The sequence below is a fragment of the Melitaea cinxia genome, chromosome 24 (assembly GCF_905220565.1).
Source record: "Melitaea cinxia chromosome 24, ilMelCinx1.1, whole genome shotgun sequence".
NCBI classification, from domain to species: domain Eukaryota; kingdom Metazoa; phylum Arthropoda; class Insecta; order Lepidoptera; family Nymphalidae; genus Melitaea; species Melitaea cinxia.
Genome location: NC_059417.1, coordinates 4,499,466 through 4,515,502, shown reverse-complemented (window position 1 = coordinate 4,515,502; position 16,037 = coordinate 4,499,466). Strand labels below are relative to the sequence as shown.

General features: G+C 32.9%; 1 protein-coding gene across 1 annotated transcript in view; it reads right to left on the bottom strand.

Annotated features, from left to right (window-relative positions):
- The window catches only part of LOC123665503 (inactive dipeptidyl peptidase 10), a gene marked incomplete at its 5' end in the record, with an annotated part of 113,933 nt that overhangs the window by 75,707 nt on the left and 22,189 nt on the right, over positions 1–16,037 (bottom strand). The gene's annotated exons all lie outside the window — the stretch shown is intronic.

Sequence of the window (16,037 nt, the reverse complement as noted above, 5' to 3'; positions counted from 1 at the left end):
ATATATATATATATATATATATATATATATATATATATATATATATATATATATATATGTATATATTATAATGTTTTTGACGTGTTTTAACAGGCGATTTTAACTTAAATTCGCTGTAGTGCAATGCAACATATCGCACAGTATATTAAACTTAGTTGCTTTCTTCTCATTAGCACACAAACTTGTGTTCAGCAGGAAGATACTGGCCGTAACTTTACTTGTAAGAAGCCGCTTTCAGTTATATATATGGAGTAACTTGTGGTTCGCTAGCGCATCGCTACTAGATTGCCTTCGTTTCGCGAACCGTACGCTATTCAGATACAATTGCTTTTCATCGTTGACATTTTTATTTTTTTATTTATCTTAGATATACGAGTAATTTGAAAAAAAATACTGCACGATATTTAGTTTTTTGTATTATTTGTTGTACTATGCCTTAATAGGAGTCTTTCGCATTTTAGAGCTATGCTGAACTGGCTCCACACGTATCGATTCGTCGTTCCGTGGGCCTAGCCAGTGAGGTCGAGAGGGTGGCGCAGAGCTTAGGCAACTCTGCGTTTTCCTGAAGAGTGTCCTAGGCGACACAGTGTCTGTCTAACACTGTCTAACCTGTGTAATTGTTTCGTAGATATTTATTGGGTCCATTAGTGAATATCAACTGTTTAATAACCTAAATAAACAAAAAAAAAATAAAAATATAAAGAAAATATCCAAATCTATAGTAGTATAAATATATAGTAGTATATCTAAGCTTGTTGGTGATTATATTGAATATTTTATATGGAGCTTAGTTGTACGGCCTACGGGAAAATAAGCTTTGACTGTAAACACACTTAATTGAGTAAATATTTACTGTACCGTCACACGCTTGAAGACTTTTGGCCAATGTTAATATTTTTCCTTTACATCAAGATGCCTTTTTCTTGTTACGTTTCTAATTATTTAAATTTTACACTGTCATTTGTTTTTATTTATAATAATTACGTACCGTTATGTACCATTGCAACGGAAATATATTAGTATAAACAAACTAAGATCATTTAGTCTCTAGGTAAAGCCATTGCTTTTCCCTAAATTGACTCTATATATATATGTATATATATATATATATATATATATATATATATATATATATATATATATATATATATATATATATATATATATATATATATATATATAAGATATTTCCATCTCTGTATTGACTCATCGCGATATCTCTGTAATCATTACGCGTAAAGACTTGATAGGAATATTCCTTTCGCCGAGTAGAGGTCAGCTGAGAACGGATTTTAAGAAATTCCACCGACAAGAGGGGGTTGCAGGAGCGTTAACAATGGAAAATTCCCGTTTTTAACTATAGCTCCTATCGACTCCAAATTTGGTAGGGATCTCTTATAGGTGATGTAGAAATGATCAATGAGCGGATTTTATGAAAATTCATCCACAATAAGGATTGGGGGGTGGGCGTTTACAATAAAAATTTAAAATTTCTGAGCTCCTAAAGACTCCAAATTTTTGTATGAATTTTCTGTAAGTGATGTAAAAATAATATATGAGAAATTTTACGATATCCCATATTTATTTAACTTTAAATTTTATTTTTACTTAAATTAGTTAATTATTTTGTAAATATACTTATGATTAATATTGAATCAGTTTGAAATACTAATCTTAGGTTTTCTATTTGAGATTGTAGTTTAACTGAAGTAGGGCACACCAGGAATTTCCTGCTCAAAATATGGAGCAGCCCGACTGGGGTAGTACCTCGACCTTACAGAAGATCACAGCTAAATAATACTGTTTTCAAGCAGTATTGTGTTCCTGTTGGTGAGTAAGGTGACCAGAGCTCCTGGGGGGATTGGGGATTGGGTCGGCAACGCGCTTGCGATGCTTCTGGTGTTGCAGGCGTCTATAAGCTACGGTAATCGCTTACCATCAGGTGAGCCGTACGCTTGTTTGCCAACCTAGTGACATAAAAAAAAAATGAAAATACTGGGACATAGCGGTTGCGTCGGTACCGGCCGGGGCCTGTGAACGTTGTATATAAAGATATATTATGTAGTATAATTTTAATAGTATCAGCATTGCACCCGTGCGAAGCCGGGGCGGGTCGCTAGTAAAATATATTTTGAGCTCAATTTAGTTGATTATTTGATTATTTGATTTATTGAACTTACATAGCTTTTTGTAAGGTCATTAATTGGGTCACAAACTAGGTTTTACAACATCCACAAAATATGTTTAACTGTTTACGGATAAAACGCACATTGCGGTAAGACCAATGAATTCATGGTTTATGTAACATCTATAAATTCTGAAGAGAATTTTTATTCTTACAATATTACAGTATGTACACTAGTAATTGCTATACAGATATTTGTCATTATCTGGGATCTCATGTGTTGCGTGAGTTTTTGTATCCTCGACGCAGGATAAACACATTCCATTAAGAACTATGACCCGTTAAGTGTAAGGCATTTATTTCTCTACTTTTTTGCGGATTATTAAAATAAATAAACCTTTATATTATATTATTCCTTAAAGGAAAGATATACGATATAAGTGACGACACTTGACAAGCAAAGCGACGTCTCGTTTCCCAATTATTTTCCGCAATCCATACCAGTCTGACAGAGTTACGAGAATTCGAGGCCGGTGTATGACAGTTGAAACGTCAATTATGTTCCTTCGTAGACTCAAACGTTTCGTATTGAGATACCGTGCCATTACTCAAAATTATTTATGTAAACAGATGATATGATTAAAATAAGAAGGTCATCAAACATTACGCGAGTACGCGAGGGAGTAATTACGTCAAGATAGGATAAATTAATATCATCCTGTTTTTGTACTCACTTTATTTTGTGGGTATCCACTCAGTAATGCACTTATAAGAATAACGTGTACAATACAATGCGCTTATCACAGAGTAACGTCTTTATTTTGAAGACTTCGAATGTCTTCAATTCAATACTACATATATCCGTAGACTATGGCGTCTACGGTTAACAACGCAACTGCTAGGTAGTTGCTTATATTCTGAACTTCCTTAAGAAGCCTTTGTTGATAATATATCGCTCTTGTAGGAGGTTAGGGTAAATTATTTCAATATATATTTAATACACATTAAGAAACAACTCGTAAAAGATTAGTGTAAACTTAAAATCAATATTTAATAAAAGATGAATAGTGCTAGCCAGCGGACCCTTTTTATACTAGATGTAAAATAATATATCTACTATTTACAATACGTTTATAATTTATCAATATATTTATAATTTATTTCAAATACACAGGTCGAAGACGGGCAGCAGCGTCTTGGTGCGACAAAGCTAGCCCTGCGGTCACCAACCCGCCTGCCCAGCGTGGTGACTATGGGCAACACACATGAGTTCACGCCATTTTTGGCGCGAAATTTTGGAGGCCTATGTCCAGCAGTGGACTGCGATAGGCTGAAGTGATGATTTATTTACTATTTACAAAAGATTCATTTTTATCAAATAGTCAATTGACAATCTACGAAAGCAATTGGTAATCCAATACCTCTAATAATATTAAACGCACTGATCCTGAAAATATTACTACCATTTACTGTTTTGGAAATATTATTACCGTTATTGGAAAGCACAAATGTGTCTTCGGCAAGATATTAATGTGAGTAATAATTAAACCATTCGGGCGAAATCAACAATTTGTGCTCGCGATAGGGACGCTGTAACACCGATATTAAAAGTAAACCAATGTGTTATGTGTAAATGAGTTTCAAAATACTTTATTGTCAAGATAATGGTATAATTTATGAGTAAAACTACTATTAATTTGTACTTTTACGACGACTGTTAAAAAGGGTTTTGTTTGAGATTATCTATCTGTAAAATCCAGTAATCAAAATTTTGATTAATAGAACTGTTAAGTTTCAGCTATATCATAATTACTAGCGACCCGCTCCGGCTTCGCACGGGTATAAAATATAATTATAGCCTATGTCATTCACTGAAAAAATGATTAAAATCGATCCAGTAGTTTTGATTTATTCATTACTGCCCGTGGCCCGCACGCGTTAACTTAGAGTAAAAGCCGGCCAGAACCGCCGCAAACGCTACGTACCGCGATTTTTAAATCTGTAATATCTTCGAAAATATTCATTTAAATCATATGCTGTAAAGGGCCATATAGATCTATATTAAATAAAAAATATATTTAAGGTATTTAATTGGATAAGGATTAATGCTGTATTGGTTAAAACCGCTTCGAAAATTAGCCATTATTTGTCGTAAAAAGTAAATGACAAAAAAATGTTATTGTGGGATATCCATAAGAGATAGGTATATACCATCGCGGAGTTTTCTGTAGACCTTTTCAATGTGTACAATACTTAGTACATTATTTTGATAAATCTCGTAGGGTTCAGCCTGCTTTTGCAATTTAAGCGAAAAATAAATAAATATTTACGACATAACATTAGAAAACTCAAAAATAACAGTATTTCTCCACTATTTAATGGATGTTATTATACATATAAACCTTCCTCTTGAATCAATCTATCTACTAAAAAGAACCGCATCAAAATCCGTTGCGTAGTTTTAAAGATTTAAGCGTACATACATGTGCAGGGACAGATAAAGCGACTTTGTTTTATACTATGTAGTGATAAGGTGTAAGGCATGAGCATATTAAAGTTATGATAATGATTTAAAACATATGATCTAAAGAGTACACTACGTCTAGTGTGATGACCGTAAGGCGGTTTTGAGGAGCATAATCGAATATATTTGTTTGAGTTAGAGAGATTTATATTTAGTGGTTTAAAGACGGTGGCTCATAATACACCACTTCAATTCGACACCAATTTCTAGTAACATTCCTACTCATGACTAGCCCGTTGGCGATTTGTACAGTTTGTAGTCCTTGTCGAGTACCCTGCTTTCTACTCCGAGTGTTGTGGGTTCGATTCCCACTCCGAGTCTGGGTGTAATATAAATATTTATTTATATATTTATATATGTATTATTTATAAGTATGTTTATCGAAAAAAATATGTATCTACACCAGTCGGTTGTTACCTATAACACAAGCATTAACTTGCTTACTTTAGGAGCAGACGACCGTGTGTGTATTGTGTTGATATTTATTACTAGCGACCCGCTCCGGCTTCGCACGGGTGCAATGCTGATACTAAATATACTACAGAATGTCTTTATTTATAGTATGAAGCTAGCTTATAGCATGGTTATTAACATAATAACAAAATTCAAATATGCGTCGTTAGATTACACGTTGTTACAGAATGCGTTGAGGAAATAAAGGTTCACTGCTCGTTTCCCGTAGGTTATAGCGTGATAATTTGTAGCCTATATTTTGACCCGACTTCTTAATAATATTCGTGCCAAATTTGAAGTAAATCCATGCAGTACTTTTTGAGTTTATCCCGGATATACATACAGACAAACAGACAAACAGACGAAAATTCTAAAAACTATATATTTGGCTTCGGTGTCGATTGTAGACTACACCACAAGTATTCTTTTAAAAAAATATTTAATGTACAGTTTTGACTTTCCTACCATTTTATTATATGTATAGATTATTATTCATCATCACTTGTCAGTTTGCTGTATTATTATTTTGCGTCATTTATCAATTGCAATCACAATTTCCTGCTCATATCAAACATTTGTGTTGGCTATAGACGTTTGACGTGGTGTGGGTTTTTGAGTTTGTGTATTATGCATGTTTCTGGTCCACAATAGCATTTTTTTTAATGCTTTTAGGGGCGTTAAGTATTCAATGTTGGTTCATTTGGTTTTAAATAATGCAGGTTCGTACTTGGACAAATACTTGTTAAAAGATCTTTAAGGGTCTGGCCATGTAGATTCTTATCTACAGTGGGTCCAGTATCGGGAAAATTAAGTGTCCTCATGCCTCGGAGAGCATGTAAGAGCTGTTGCTCCTTTTTGTTATCAAATAGATGAAAAGAGTCACAAAATATTTTTTATTTGAATAATATTAGACTTTTCATTTAGATTTAGCAATATTCGCCAACCCGCATTGGAGCAGCGTGGGTGATTAAGCTCTGGCCCTTCTCCTACATGGGGAAAGAGGCCCATGCATGCCAAGGCGTGGGATATTAAAGGCTAAAGCGTTAGATTCACAAGCGGGAAAAACATCATACATGTAATATACACACCTAAACCGCCTGTCCAGCGTGGTGACTATGGGCAAAACTCATGAGTTCACGGCATTTTGGCGCGAACTTGGGAAGGCCTATCTCCAGCAGTGGACTGCGATAGGCTGAAGTGATGTGACATACATTTTCTTATAAACTTATTTTAACTAAATGTCCTGCACTAATGCATAAGGTGACTAAAACTAGAAAAAGACAGCATACATTAGTACTCCTTACATGAAATTAAAATAAGTATGTATGTAATTAAATCACTTTTAAAATTACATGTACCTTGACTTAACAGTGAACACATGTGACATTTCATAAAAATACAAGATTTTCTACTTAGCTACTTAAGCCTAGTGCAATTACTAAAGCAATTAGGACATTACGTTACAGTGTAAGTGACGGAATAAACACGTAACTCCGCATAATTATACTAATGGAACCAGTGACATGACAGTTCGTAGGTAGCGAAGTCAAACACGTTAGGCGAACAGAGTTTAAACATGCAAGCAAGCATATCCTTAAGTGTTTTGTTCATAAAGCATATTATAGCACGATCCATTTTATAAATTGGATACTGTAAATACAAGTAACGTTATATAGTATAGGAATTTCGATCTTAGCCATATGAAAATAAGAACTTTTTAAACATTATTGTTTGAGTATTCAGTCAATTGTATACTTTAAAATTGATGGGTAATCATAATTTCGAGAATATTGATTACTGTTTGAATAGCAGACACTATTTTTCTTTACATTGTTGCTGATGTTATTAACTTAATCATGAAATTATTGTAGATATATTCTGTAGGTTTAAGTTAAATGCGAATTAACTAATAAATTATAATATGTACGATTTTATTTTTGTGTACCCACACATTAGGAATTCTAAACATTTTTGAATATCATATCAATCCCCCGCATCAATCATCATATCAATCATAGCAATCAATCATATCCCGCTGGAGCGGTCAATTTTTGATATGATATTCAAAAATGTTTAGAATTCCTAGTGTGGGTACACAAAAATAAAATCGTACATATTAAAAATAGCATGGTGTCGTCTCCTGTCAAAGATTTTCATTGTAATATAAAACTTTGAATAGTTACGGGTCTCTGTAAAGAACTCACTATAGATGGCGCCACGGTTCGCTTAAACCGAAAATAGAAATCATCATATCAAGAATTTCGCTCTGGCGGTTACATCGTTCCATAGCTTAATTGGCTAGAGCGCCGACACGGTCAGTCGGAGACGCGGGTTCGAACCCCGCTGGAGCGGTCAATTTTTGATATGATATCCAAAAATGTTTAATAAATTATATAACACAAGATCAAAATAATAAATTGGTTACTAGATTAAAAACCTATATCATAATATTTAACTTTTGTATGATATGTTTAGATGGTGAAAGAACTGTAAAATAAATTTAATATCATATTTATTATAAAAAGAAACCAAATAAAATATTTTTATTTTTTTATATCAGAGAATTTTTAAATTATAAAATAGCCGTGTTGTTTCAAACTCATTTATTAAGTTATCATTTTAATTAGAAAATTAATAGTTTTTTACCAGTAAATACTCCGCTTACTTTTGTTTTAATATTTGAGTCAATTATTTATAATCTAATGTCGTGAGAACGTATACACAGGCATATAATAACATGAAATTTTAGCATATACGTTTTATATAACGCAGGTCAGATCCGGAAGACGGCTGCCACTAATTAGAGATCTCAAAAAAGAATAACTATAAAAAAGTTTGTGTGTCAGCTCCGACATGCGACTAAAGTTTACTTCTAAACAACAATTTATGGCTGTAATATTTAAAAATATATTTGTCTCTTTCTCGCAAGAGTCGTTGTGCGATAAAATGTCACTTTCAGGGTAGATCTTTGTTCAGCGTCACTGTTTCACGTAATTTCGCTCTCCATATTTTTGAAGTAAAACTTCTTTACGCACGCTTGACTTGGGGAGTAAGCTGGTGAATGCGTGACGAGAGCGTTACAAAAAGTGTGATCAGGCGGTGCGAACGGAGCAAAAGAGAGAGATGCGAGCACACATTTTCTTTCTCTCTTTCTCTCATAACCAGTTACATTTCGTATATCTAAAACACAGTGTGCAGAAATTTTACTTCTGTCGTGTGGTAAAGTAGTCGTTTTTTTTATACGGGCCTTAGATATTCATTAACTATTCTTTACATAATTGCAAACAGAAACAGCGATTTGATTGTTTAAATCTAATACCTATGAAATTGGAAACGAGAAATATTGAAACGATTCTGGTACCCAATACCGCAAGCGCTTGACGATGCTTAAGTTTTATTGGATATTAAAATTAAGTGTGCCTTCCTAGGTAGTACTTGATACTAAGATTCTTTGAAAATGTAAATTAAGAGCTCTTATTGAACGATGATAGTTTGGTTAGACGTTCATCATTTATGAAAACTTTGCTAACCTTACCTTTGTATCTTAAGTGCAGATAGGACAAATTAGATAATGACACTTTTTAAATGGAAATTTTCATAAAAGATATCTTTACAATTGTATTAAAAATCTCTCCATATCCCACGGGAAATCATTGACAGGTTAAATTGAGATTTTGTTTTAATGCTAGAGTTCATTCAAGGTCGCACATCACATCTCTGTGGGGAATAGTTGTTTATGGGTTGCCGTTTCCAGATTGGTCATCAATCAAAGACCCGTGGGAGCCTGTAACGTGAGGTAATCTACGGGTCCACCTGATTGGCTGTTACATTTACTAGACACTGATTTTATACATTTTAAACCGGATATTTACCATATGTGTTAATAGTCATTTTGCGTTTCTGACATTTTGAAAATATTACAAGTAGCAGTATAATGGTCACAAGTCCACTGAATTAATGATAACATCGCACATGAATAGTGGTAATATTCCGTATACAAATATTTCGTTTTACATAAAATCACATTGTTAGTAATAATGAATATATAAACAATTATAAAGCTTAAAAGCAATAAGCAAAACCAACAGTTACAAAATAAATTTTTATTATTAGTATTTTGGCTCCAAAGGACCATATGTTTGATTTATTTGAAGGCTTAAACGGAATCATTGTTAGCTATCAATTCTAAACGTTGATAGAATTTCGATAAATTGTTTAAGGACGAAAAATCACAGATAACTTAATATTAAGGAATTTCTGTCTTCAGATATAGATAAAGACATTATACCATATCGGTTCACTGATCCTTTACATCGTTCCTCAATATTGAATATATTAACATGACATTTGAAAATAATTAAGTAATTAAAGCGAAATTCATGTGAGCGTACATTGTTATTAAATTTTCGACTTACAAAGACTTCATATATGATATCGGTAATAGAACAGAACTTCAACGTGTTAGCTTGTCAGCATCTCTTGAGCAATTGATGATCGAGAATTCGATGCACTCTAATACTTTGTATAATATATTTTTAATACTTTGTATTTATTTAATATTAATACTTTCTATAGTTTATTTTTTATTTTTTAGTTCGATTTTTCAATTAATTATTTGCGGACATGTGATACTATTGAAATGCCTTACGAACTATTTCGTAATCTAGTCGTTTCGTCTAAAGCTTCACTGTTGCATGAGGTTTTTCCTGGTAACTTAATCAAGTTCTTCAATTCGAATAGAATAACTATTCCGCGCGGAACGGAGCCACGAACTTACGCCACGCAAAGCGGGCGGGAAACAGCTAGTAAGGAATAAACAAGGTAAAAATGTAACTAGCCTGAAAAGTATCTGCCTCCGTTGTTCTGTGCCGAGTGCTCGAGCGAAAAAGTAAATCCAAAACTGCAGGCATGCCCAGATCACGCACTAGCTTTATCGCTTTTACTTCCTTAACGTAGATCGACGAAAAAATAGTCAAGCAACTACGCGTTATCAAAGATTACTCAAAAAGTAGTTATCAGATCTCAATAAAATTTATATGTGACCATATGATAAACATCAGCTTTCGATTAAATTAAAAATTATCAAAATCGGTAAACCCAGTAAAAAGTTATTGCGGATTTTCGAGAGTTTCCCTCGATTTATCTGGGATTCCATCATCAGATCCTGGTTTCCTTATCATGGTACCAAACTAGAGATATCCCCTTTCCAACAAAAAAAGAATTATCAAAATCGGTACATCCAGTAGAAAGTTATGCGGTATAATACAACGTAGGTCGACGAAAAAAGCGTCAAGTAAAAACGCATTATTAGATATAACTCGAAAAGTAGTTGTTAGATCTCAAATAAATTTAAATGGGACCAATTGGCACACACCACCTTTCGATTAAAACAAAATTTGTCGAAATTGGTCTACGCGGTCAAAAGTTCTGATGTAACATACAGAAAAAAAAAAAAAAAAAACAGTCGAATTGAGAACCTCCTCCTTTTTGGAAGTCGGTTAAAAAGAGTGGTAAAATGAATGTTGCTAAGCGCATAACTCGAGAATAACTCGATCAATCCTGCTAATTTATTTTTTTGTATGTTCCTTAAGAGCCACGGAGGGTTTTATACAAAAAAGAAAAAAAATTACTATCACATTTTGACAGAACGAAGTCTGTCCGGGCAGCTAGTGTATAAATAAAAATGAATGTTGCTGAGCGGATAACTCGAGAATGACTGGAATTTATTTTTTTGCATATTCCTTAAGGCCCACAGGAGGTTTTAATACAAGAAAAAATTAAAAAATTATCAATTTTTACTATTAACTTTTGACAGAACGAAGTCTGTCCGGGCAGCTAGTATCTAAATAAAATTTTATCTCAAGTTTTACGACGTGCTAACTTTTTAAAAACCGTTTTATTGTACCCAATATTCGTTTGTAAATTGTACCAATTTATGTGTAATATTTTGAATTAAAATATTCACATTATTCGCGTGTTCATTGTACTATATTATACGAATTTATTTATGTCATAAAAACCAACTACGTAGCCTACAGTTGTGTTTCACACTTTTTGGTAGCGTTGGCACTGTCCATGCACTATTAATGTTACAGTTTTATGAGATATGAGAGCTTTAATATTTTCATAAAATTATGAACATATAAATAAATAAATGTAGCACTCAGACTCGAGGCTAGAATTGAATCCACAATCCCCGGAACAGAAAGCACTGCAAACGCAGCCAACGGTCTAGTCGACATACTATATTGAACAATGTTAGAAACTTCACAAATACAAATACATTTTATTGTACAACCGGAAACAATACATGTAACATAAAATATGCATGAAAAAAGAATGTGTACAAAAGGAGGTCTTATCGTTAAGGAGCGAACTCTTATAGAGTTGTACTTTAAAATAATATATAAACACATATATGTGTTCGTTATAAAACTATACATACACTTAAATATACGTACTTGCAGGCATGAAACTACATATACATACATAAACATACCTATAAAAACAACTAATAGATATTATGAATATAAACGACAGAGTCCAAGAGAAATATTGCACAAAATCAATAACGATAATATATGTTCACAGTAACATATATTGAAAAAGACTAAAATAAAATAGTTTTAGTACATTTATAAAAACAAAATAATGTTATTATTAATGTGAACTGTAAGATAGTAAACTTTATTCTATGTAGTTTGAAATTGAAATAAAAGCGTTTGAAATTATATTTTCCAGTCGTTTTAGTTTTTATAGCTATTTCACTTTGTTTATCTTTTTAAATGATAAATGAATAAAAAAATAGACTATTTTGTAGCACATATGTATTTTAATAACATTTTTACTATAATTTATCTATTTTAATAGTTTTTGTGGCGTCTCATATGATTATATGATATATTCAGTAACATATCGCTGAGCATAGGCCACTTTCTTTATGTAGGCGAATGATTTTAAAAAGCTGACCGATGGCGGGATAACCATTCCACTACTGGCTTTGAAATACACAGGCCGAAGACGGGCAGCAGCGTCTTCGGTGCGACAAAGCCAGCCCTGCGGTCACCAACTCGCCTGCCCAGCGTGGTGACTATGGGCAAAACACATAAGTGCACGCCATTTTTGGCTCGAACTTGTGGGTTATGGTCCAGTAGTGGACTGCGATAGGCTGATGCGATGAGGCGAATGATTGGAGCTTAATTCACCACGCTGCTCCACTGCGGGTTTGCGGATATGTTCCCTAAAATGAGTAACGATCGCTATCAGGTATTTATGATAACAACCGGAACTTAACGTGCTCTCCGAGGCACGGTGGGGACAAACACAAGGAACGACATCCAAACCGGAAATAAATGTTTGTACAAATACAAATATCCATCTCGAGCGGGAATCGAACCCGCAAACCGTCGGTGTTTTAGGCGATTACTCGCTCCACAACACCAGAGTGGTAATTCAGCGATATATTTATTATAAAAAATATTTCTAAGGCAAAATAATGCTGAATAATATATGTGAAAAAAAAATCCTAAACAGAAAAAAATAATTTAACCGTGAATTCTTTTTTATTGTTGATGCATAAATTATATCTTCGACTTTTTTTTAACTTCTAAGAATTATAAAATAAAATTTCGACGTGTATCTACGAGTATAAGTATCGTTGTACGCGTCAAAACAAGAAGTGCATCGAAGATGTCTGTCGAAGTACATCGAGATAGATAAGCTTTATATATTTTAACATCAAAGTAGGAAATTATTAATATAAATTATACTCAGTAGTTTTCGGTAAAATTTAACTTTTAGATGTGTTTTATAGCGTTATTATTCACTTCAACTAATACAGCTAGCCAAAACGATTTAAAGGAAATGCAAACTTACTTGCGTAAAACATAGGTTGAATTGAAATTGACCTATGAGGTTCAGTTTAATACTATTATAATTATGTTTATAACAAAATTAATCGATGCTTTAAAATTTCAAACAAAAACAATCGTAATATTTTGAGAGTAATTTAAATCGAAGCCGAAAACAAACGAGGGAACAGTAAATATTCAAATTGTATTTGATTTATAAATCACCGTTAATACGATAATAAAACGTAGTGGAGTAAACTTTCGACTCAATAAAACGTTTATTATTGGGTTTTGTAATAATTTACGATTTGTTATTGTTAAATTGTTGCTGTGTGGTTACAGCAGTAAAGAATATAGCCAGGTGTCGTAAGAGGCGACTAAGGGATAACACAGTTCCACTACCACCTAGGAATTTAACAAGCCGATAACCATCCAACTGCTGACTTTGAAATACAGAGGCTAAAGACGGGCAGTAGCATTTTCAGTACGACAAAGCCAGCCATGTGGTCATCAACCCACCTACCCAGCGTGGTGACTATGGGCAAAACACATGAGCTCGCGAACTTGATGAGGTCTATGTTGATGTATGTGATGATGATGACGAAAATGTGGCAGTGACTCTGTGATTGTGTATACAAGAACATATAGAACAGATTAAAATATAATTTATGTTTTGTATAGTTTATCACATTTAAAATGTCTTTTTGTTCTGAAACGATTTCAGCTTTCAAATAATTTTACACTCCAGAAATTTACTTTAATGGATTGTTAGTCAAAACTCTACTTTCATTTAGATTTAAATGATTTATTATTTCAGAGGAATTATGTTAATTTATTGCTTCTGTTGTAATATTTCCTTTAGTTAGATTAAGATTTCAATGAAATATTGTGTAATACATTTAGGCTTCGTTAATTTATACATCTTATGTTGACTTGAACTATCCTAAATAAGCATCACTTTATTAATAACGATATGATTATGGCAAAGCCGCAAATTACAAACTTACTGTAAATTAATATAAATACATTCACAACGACCTCCAGTAAAACCAATGCTATTTAAAGGCTCCATAACACACACAATGCATTAACAAACGTTCAAACCGCAACAAGCTTCTGCGTAGCCTTGACAAATATTTGTTAAAAACTGGTATCCATCGCACGTCTGGTAGTGAGGCAGCAGTGTAAATATTTGATCTGATATAGATCGCTCAAGGTTTCACCTGCTTTGAGTGTTGTTTGATTTCCAATGACTCATAGAGTAGTATTTTCTAGTCTATGCTACAATAAAAGGGTAAAAAATGCAAAAAGTTTTTGTCGAGCGTTTAAAACAAACACTTTCCAATAATCAAAGGTTCTTTAATTTCAGCATACACTAATGAAAATTTTGTTTTATAGTTTTACTTATATCTTATTCTTTTTTAGAAACGGTTAACTATTTTTAATGAAACGCTGCTTAACTTAGAACAAAAACATGATAGAAAGCATTTTACGCCATTACTATTGCGTAAAACTACTCATAAAATTTTTAGTGTATTTGTCTTGTAAATTAAAGCTTAAATAAATATCGCTTACGCTTCAACCTGTAACATCCCATTGCTGGGCATGGGCCTCTTTTCCCATTTAGGAGAAGGATTAGAACTTTATCCACCACGCTGCTCCAATGCATATTAGTGGATATAATATTCCCTACTATAAGTTGCGATCGCTATCAGGTGTACATGATAATAATCAGGACCGATAGCTTAACGTGCTCTCCGAGACACGGTGGGGACATCCACAAAGATTAACAATCAGGCTAGAAATAAATATTTGTGTAAACACAAATATCCACTCCGAGCAGGAATCGAACCCGCGTCCGTCGTTGTTTTAAACGCCGTTGACACGGAACGCGCACCATTACACCAAAGCGGTCGTCATACGTATACATAAATAATAAACATTAATCGATAGACAAGTATTGATACGATATTTGAAATATATGAATAAGTAATATCTTTCAGTCGAATATGAAAAAATAAAATATTTCAAGGGAACGTGTAGGTCAACCTGTTGTGCAGAAGTGTGGTAAATTATTTATATTTTTAATGTCAACAGTGATATTTTTTTAGCTTATAAAGCTTATAATAATGTACAAAGAGAAAATAAATTTTGAGGCTGTAGTTAAAATTTTATGGTCTATTTTTATATTTCGGCTAATCTTTCAAACAACTAAGAGATAAAATCATTTCATATCATTCATACCTTCGAATAGTGAGTGTTAACCAAACAGCGAAGAATCTACATTATATGTAATGTAAAACATTAAAGGCTAAAATAATTGTTGCCGAATTTTTATACATCGAAAAAGGTAAATGTCACGAAAAATGTCAAGAAATTACCCTTTTAGCTTAAATATTATAATTTATAAGACAATTTATATGAAATTACAAAATTATAATGACAATGGTCTACGATAATATAAATGATGTACCTCATTGATTAAAAATCCCAGAGGTACAATTGACTAAAATTAAACAAATCACTAATACCACACCATAACAATGCTTATCAATACTTATTCATTTGAGTAATTTTTTCACGTGTAAACTTTTATATTCGCAAACTTACTCATTGACTGTCTGTCATTATTAAATATATTAACGCGCCAATTTAAAATGCAACTTACAGATTAAAATTATAGTAATCTTTATAAACCTTGCCTTTTTAAAACTAAAATAATTACAATGTCACTAACAAACATAATTAATTATTGGTAATGCAAAGCCGAGACCCAATTTTACTGTGCAGTAGACACAGCACAGTGAAACCACAAGAATCTAATAGTCAATAAAACCATACACTTAAAATCCGTAATACTCTTTATAGCTATCACAAGTAGGTAACATGTTCAGATTCCAACAGATGTTCAGAATGGGTTGACCGCGGGCTTAATACAGTTTTATGTCATGAATTTATGTGATGGATCTCTTGTTGGAAATATAACAAAATTTAAAAATAGCGACGTCTATCTAGATAATAGAGGATTTAGGATTTTACTCATTTAAATGATAATAGAATTTTCCCTTGCGTATCTCTGTTAGAA